At 51.3% G+C, this 6,857-nt stretch overlaps 1 long non-coding RNA gene across 1 annotated transcript; it reads right to left on the reverse strand.

Moving 5' to 3' along the window:
- Positions 1-2,391: 2,391 nt before the first annotated feature.
- LOC141409731 (uncharacterized) lies at positions 2,392-5,896 on the reverse strand. Its single transcript, XR_012431690.1, has 2 exons — positions 5,462-5,896; positions 2,392-3,571 (listed from the first exon to the last, which is right to left on the reverse strand). It is a non-coding gene; the product is annotated as an uncharacterized lncRNA (long non-coding RNA).
- Between the last annotated feature and the right edge of the window lie 961 nt (positions 5,897-6,857).

The following is a 6,857-nucleotide window of genomic DNA, read 5'->3' on the forward strand; positions in this document are numbered from 1 at the left end:
GAGTCAGGGGATTGTAAAATAGGCCTTAGGTTCTTGGACAAGAAGACAAAACCAAACCAAACTTAGGTTCTTGGACAAGAAGACAAAACCAAACCAAACCAAAAGCCTGGTGAGATCACTGTCTTACCCAGACGCAGGTGATTGCTCAGGTCGGATCAGCCAGCCTGGGCTCTGATACCTGCCAGGCCAGGTGAGGCCCATGCACAGGGGAAGGGGGTTAGCATGGCCTCTGCCTGGGACTCCCAGCCTGAGGGGGCAATGCATCCTCACCCCAAGAGACAACTGTTTGCAGGATGATACTCCCCAGGATAGTCAGGCTGGTCTGGGAGGCAGCCTGTGGCCACACAGGGTGGAGAAAGCGAACTCAAATTGTGAAGTAGACAGGGCTAGCGGAGGCCCCTCCCATCTGCCCTGTCAGCATCCCCTTTTTGCTTCGCCACTTCCCAGAATCACCCTTTTCATAGACACTTACACATAGATGACCACCATGTGATCATCCTTCCCAGGCTGAGGATACAGACAGGAGCTGGCAGAGCAGGGAGGGTGCTGGGCAACTACTACAGGATCATGAACCCTGGGGAAGGCTCCAGATGGTGGTAGGTGGCCGAGGGGGCGGGGCACCAACAAAGGCTTCCAAGACCCTGAAGGAGGCGAGGCACTCTGAGTCTTAAGGAGCCAGAGGCGTCATCTTATCAGGTGACAGGAGTGAGGCCCCACGGCAATGCCTGCTGTGGAGGGGCCAGTGGGCTAGGCAGGCACCCACAGCAGCTGTGGTAACTTCGGGCAGACTAGAAGGCTGAGTTATTTTACAAACGCTTATTCTGTGAGGTTGGTAGAAAAATGAAGCTCAGAGAGGTTACGTAACTTGTCCCAGGACACACAGCCAGGACTTTTGCCTGTATATCCCAAGCTGTAGCCTGAACTGGCTCCTGAGGTAGCCTCTGCCCCTCCCACCACCCCAACTCCCTGAAGCAGAACCTCGGTTAGAGTGGCAGGGCCCGTCTTGTTTTGACAGTTCTAGAACTTGTCTTTGTTTTATTTTTCAGGTGACCAGAATTGGTTAACACCTACAGGTCTGGCTCACCCAACCAAACATACAGTAGGTGGGTGAATGGATAAACAGAACGCCACTGTGACCGCTTACAGTGAGCTCCAGTCCATTTAGAAGGCTGGTGTCAGGAACTGGCTCAAGTCATCCATTCCCTCCTGGTGATGCTGGGCAAATGCAGAACCAGAGCAAATGGAGCCAGCCTTTCTCGAAGGATTCCTCAATCTGTCAGACTGGGCTACAGAAATGCGTGACGTGCCGGGAAGTGTCAGGGAAAGTGTGGCTCAGGAGTGACCTGGATTGTAATCTTAGCTCTACCAGTTCTTAACAACATGTCCTTGGCAGGTCGCTTAAGCCCTGGCCTGTTCATCTGATACATGGAGATGATCATAGAACAATCCAGAGAGTTGCTGGGAGGAGCATACAGATGATGTGCTGTGCAATGACTAGGTCCAGGCAGATGCAACATAAACAGTAGCTCTTGCTATTACTGGGCAGCTGGGTGACTTCCCTGTCTACAGAAGGCATATTTACAATGGCCACTGTCTTCGTGCTCTTCTTCTTCACCCCGGTCAGCCCTGGGTCCTCTCACAAGCCCTTGCTATTGCTCAAGCCCTTCCCTTATCACAGTGTCTCTCCAGTCAGGCAGGTGCCAAATAATCCATTGGGCTACAATTTGATTCAGTGACATTCTTTTTTCTTTTCTTTTCTTTTTTTCTGAGATAGAGTCTAGCTCTGTCGCCCAAGCTGGAGTGCAGTGGCATGATCTTGACTCACTGCAACCTCCACCTCCTGGGACTACAGGCACACACCATCATTCGTGGCTAATTTTTGTATTTTTTGTAGAGACGAGGTCTCACTGTGTTGCCCAGGCTGGTTTCTCAAACTCCTGGGCTCAAGCGATCTACCCGCCTTGGCCTCTCAAAGTGCTGGGATTACAAGCGTGAACACCGTGCCCCGCCAACTGAGTGCCATTCTTACCCTAAGGGTGCAGAGCGCTCAACTCGAGGGAGATGTTTTCTGGTTCTTAGAGTGGATTTGAAAATACTATATCTCACTTCCCTCAGCCACATGCCTTCCCTGAGTGACACGTTTCCCAGGTGACACGTTTCCAAGTCTGGGGGACCTGGGACAACAGCCTGATACTGCCACTTGCCACAGTATGTGACCTTGGGCATGTTTTTTGCCCTTATGGAATCCCAGATTCCTTATGTGTCAATCGGGGCACATTCAGCCACAGAACTGGGAGAGGATCCCAGCGTTAAAGTGTCTAATGCCTGGCCCAGTGTGAGGAGGGACTCGGTAAATGATAATTGTCTCATAGTCATGACACTGATGCTGGGTTTTATACGTTTCAAATTTAGAGATTTTACTGAGCCCATGGGAGAGAAAGATCAACTTCACAAACAGGGCTATGGGGCAGGTTCCCCGCAGGCGTCTGAAGCAGGTTGGCTGAGTCCCTCCGCTCCTTGGCCTCAGCTCTGTCTCTGATCCTGCTAGTATGAACTGCCGGTGGAGAAGGGGGAGATGGAGGAGGACGCTCCCAGAGTGATCTGCTTCCCCCATTTCCTGCAGACTGGTTTCTTACCTGGAGACCTGAGGGACCAAGGAACTGAGGCCAGAGCTGCCCAGAGGAATCTGAAGATTTGGGGTTGGTGGGTGGAGAAGAGGGTGTGGGGTGCTGCTTGGGCCAGGAGGATGGAAGCCTTTTGGAAGAGCCTTTCTTCCCCCCAGATGGCCCCTTCCCAACCTCTACCCTGCCCACACTCTCTACACAAACCTCTGAAGGAGAGAGGCAGCCCCCAAACTGGTCTTCTTGAAGATACCCCAATTCAGGTTCACCCTCCAAGAAAGCACACTCCTAAGAAAGCCAACTCTATCCGTGCTCTGGTTGGAAGCCTGCTGTGGATGACATGAACACGAACCAGCCTTAGAACATCAGGATCCCCCAAACTGTGCTGCACACACAGCTCACGGATGTCCTTCACAGCTGCCATTTCCATCCCTGCTCATCACCATCCTGTGGGTTAGCAGAGCAAATGTTTCTATTACCATTTTACAGACCAGGGAACTGGGTCCCAGGAAGGAAGGGGCCTGCTGAGGTCACACGGCCTATCCTTCACACTAGAGTACATGGAGAACAGGACTTGTGTCTCCCAGGGTGGCCCCTGATGAGCCGAGGGCCCAGGAGGGTGTTTGGCTGACTCGAGTGCTCAGTTCAGCTGCCTGGTGAGATGTACCAAGTCCTAGTACTTTAGAAGGGTGGGAGACAGCCAGTGCCTGGAAACAGCACCCTGGCCGCCCCCAGCCAGGCCCTGACCTGCTGGATGGGGCTCAGACTCAGGAAGAGCTGCTGGAAACCCAAGTTCCCCCTTGGCTAGGAACGGAAGTGTTTGGAAGCACTTGGGGAAGAACCTGCCCTCAGTACTTACCTGTGGGAGTCTGGGGTTTCCCTCTGTTTCCTTGTCCCTCTGGGTTTTTGCGTTACTTTGTTTTTGGTTTTCTTTTTCTTTTTCTCCAGGGCTGACAATAAAAGGGGAGGCAGTGGTATGAATTTCTGAGCTGGAAATCTGGAAGGGGAACTGAGCTAGACTCTGATGTGTATCACATTAATCCTGTGTAACATTTCTCACAGATCTGCCCGTGCTGTGTCTTTGAAAATTGTCATGGCTAGCCAAGGTGGGTGGATCACCTGAGGTCAGGAGTTCAAGACCAGCCTGGCCAACATGGTGAAACCAAACCCCATCTCTACTAAAAATACAAAATTCAGCCAGGCATGGTGGCGTGTGCCTGTAATCCCAGCTACTCGGGAGGCTGAGGCAGGAGAATCGCTTGAACCTGGGAGGTGGAGTTTGCAGTGAGCCAAAATCGCATCACTGCACTCTAGCCTGGGCGACAGAGTGAGACTCTGTCTCAAAAAATAGAAAAAAAAAATTGTCATGGTTCGAACCCATACTTGGGGGCTCCATCTCTGTCTCTGACTGTCTATCTGCCTCTGCCTCCCTCTGTCTCTGCCCATTTCCTGTGTCTGTCTTTGTCTCTACGTGTGTGTGTACAAATACATATATGTGTATGTGTGTGTGTGTGTATATATACACACATATATATATATTCTGTCTTTCTCTGTTGCTATCTCTCCCCTGACCAATCTGATCTGAAGGATCACAGAGCTGGATGGGACAAGGGTCACCATCTCATCCATTCACAGCCTTTTATCAAGATGGTCTGTGAACCATTGGATGTGGGTTAGGTTTTGAAACAAACTTCCCCTTTCCGCCCCACTGGGGCATCAGTTCATGCTCAGCTTGGGTTTAACAGTCTCCAAATTTCCTCCTTGAGCCAAATTCTCACCCTTCCTGCTGCCGTTTGGACACTTGCTTTGGTGTCCTGTGGGGAGTAATGATAAGGCAGAGGTCACAGTCCTGGCCCCCACCCAGCCTTGCCTGCGGCCAGTGAAACTGGTGTTTGCCGGGGCGGTCCTGGCCAGGAGAGAGGAGGAGGGGCAGAGGCAGCTGGGCAGTGTGAGCAAGATGCCGTGGGGGCCCGGGGGAGACTGCAGCCAAGTGCTGTGTCTGAGGATATTTATAGACGGACACACAGAGAGACACGCACGCAGGGACGGAGTACGGTTTGTTTCCTGGAAACGTGGACTGTTCTCTCAGTCCTACCAGATTTCCGAGGGAGCGTCATGCTGAAATAGGGAAAACTGTGTCCGCTGTCTGGTGTCCACCCTCCACAGGAGAGATCTGATTGGCTCCACTCCCCCTTGGTAACTGCAACGACTGCCCCTGGCCTGGGGAAGCCCTTTCCAGGCATTCCTGACTGCCCTGCTCATTTCTCTGTCTCATCTCACCTCCCAGGCCTCCTCGAGCTGCTCCCGCAACAAGACACTGCACCAGTGCTTGCCCTTCTCGGGGCCTTGCCTCTGCCCCTCCTGGCCTTTGCACACACAGCTCCGTCTGCCAGGAATGCTTTTCCATCCATTCCTACCCTTCTGGCAAAGCCCTGCTCATCATCTGCCCACACGTCACCTCCTCTGAGGGGTCTTTTCTCACCTCTCCTCTGAGAGCTTAGGACTTTGCATGGTTATATCGCTGTTGTTATTTCTTTTTTTTTTTTTTTGAGACGGAGTCTCGCTCTGTCGCCCAGGCTGGAGTGCAGTGGCGCAATCTCGGCTCACTGCAAGCTCCGCCTCCCGGGTTCACGCCATTCTCCTGCCTCAGCCTCCCGAGTAGCTGGGACTACAGGCGCCCGCCCCTGCGCCTGGCTAATTTTTTCTATTTTTAGTAGAGACGGGGTTTCACCATGGTCTCGATCTCCTGACCTTGTGATCCGCCCACCTCGGCCTCCCAAAGTGCTGGGATTACAGGCGTGAGCCACCACGCCCGGCCCGCTGTTGTTATTTCTATTTACCTCTGTCTCCGCCTCCAAACCGTAAATTCCTCAAAGTCAAGGACTTTCTCTTACTCATCTTCGCATCCTCAACATGTAGACCAGTTCCTGAAGCAGAGCTGATGAGCAATGGAGAATTGTTCAATGAATAGATGAGATTTTTACAGCGTAGCTGCTAAGAGTTCAAGGTCCGTGTTCAGTGGAAGATTTGGTTTAAATACCAGCTCTATGTGAACTTAACCTGGAATTAGAAAACAAAACAAAACAAAAAACAAAAATAAATAAATAAATGCCAGAGCTCTGTCTCTTGCTAGCTGTGTGATTTTTCCAGTCACTTGGCCTCTCTAAGTGATTCCACGTCTATAAAGTGGGCTATAACAATAGAACCTTGCAAAGGCCCGGTGCAGTGACTCATGACGAATCCCAGCACTTTGGGAGGCAGAGGCGGGCGAATCACAAGATCAGGAGATTGAGACCGTCCTGCCTAACACGGTGAAACCCTATCTCTACTAAAAATATAAAAAATTAATCAGGCATGGTGGCAGACGCCTGTAGTCCCAGCTACTCGGAGGCCGAGGCAGGAGAATGGCGTGAACCCAGGAGGCGGAGGTTGCAGTGAGCCCAGATCGCGCCACTGCACTCCAGCCTGGGCGACAGAGTGAGACTCCATCTCAAAAAAAAAAAAAAGAAAAGAAAAAAGAAAAATGCAGTAGAACCTTGCTTATGTGATTAACGTAAAATTTTAACGACATTATATATTCACATAGTTACTCACATAGTGCCTGGCACACATAGGTTTTTCTCACAACCCACATTTTGTCAGCCAACCCTGTAGATTCCTTCTTTAAAATGTCCAGTCTCTTCTTACCTTCCAACTGCCAACAACCCAAACCAAACCACCACCGTTTCCCACTGACACCCAGCTCTCACTTATTTCCAGCACAGCTGTCAGAAACAGTCTCTTAAAAATATGTCACATCATCTGACTCCTCTGCCAAAATTCTCCTCGGCCGCTCCTTCTCGCTAAGAGGAAAAGCCCAGGTCCTCATCATTCTCATCATGGCCTATGACGCCCTTTAAGGTGGTGTCCCCCACCACCTCTGACTCCACCTCTTTGCTTTCTCCCCTGCTCTCCTGTCTCCAGCCGCATGCCACTCTGCCCCAGTGCCTTTCTATGTGCCATTCCTCAGCTTGGAATTCTATTCCTTCAGAATCCTCATGCCTCCCTCAAAGGCTACTTTCTCCATGAGGCCCTCCCTGGCTGTCCAATCTAAACTTTCAATCATATGCTCGCTGTTGACACCTTCTTCTTTTTTTTTTTTTTTTTTTGAGATGGAGTCTCGCTCTTGTTGCCCAGGCTGGAGTGCAGTGGTGGGATCTCAGTTCACTGCAGCCTCCGCCTCCCAGGTTCAAGCGA

Source organism: Macaca fascicularis, chromosome 1 (assembly GCF_037993035.2).
Source record: "Macaca fascicularis isolate 582-1 chromosome 1, T2T-MFA8v1.1".
In the NCBI taxonomy this organism is placed as follows: Eukaryota; Metazoa; Chordata; class Mammalia; order Primates; family Cercopithecidae; genus Macaca; species Macaca fascicularis.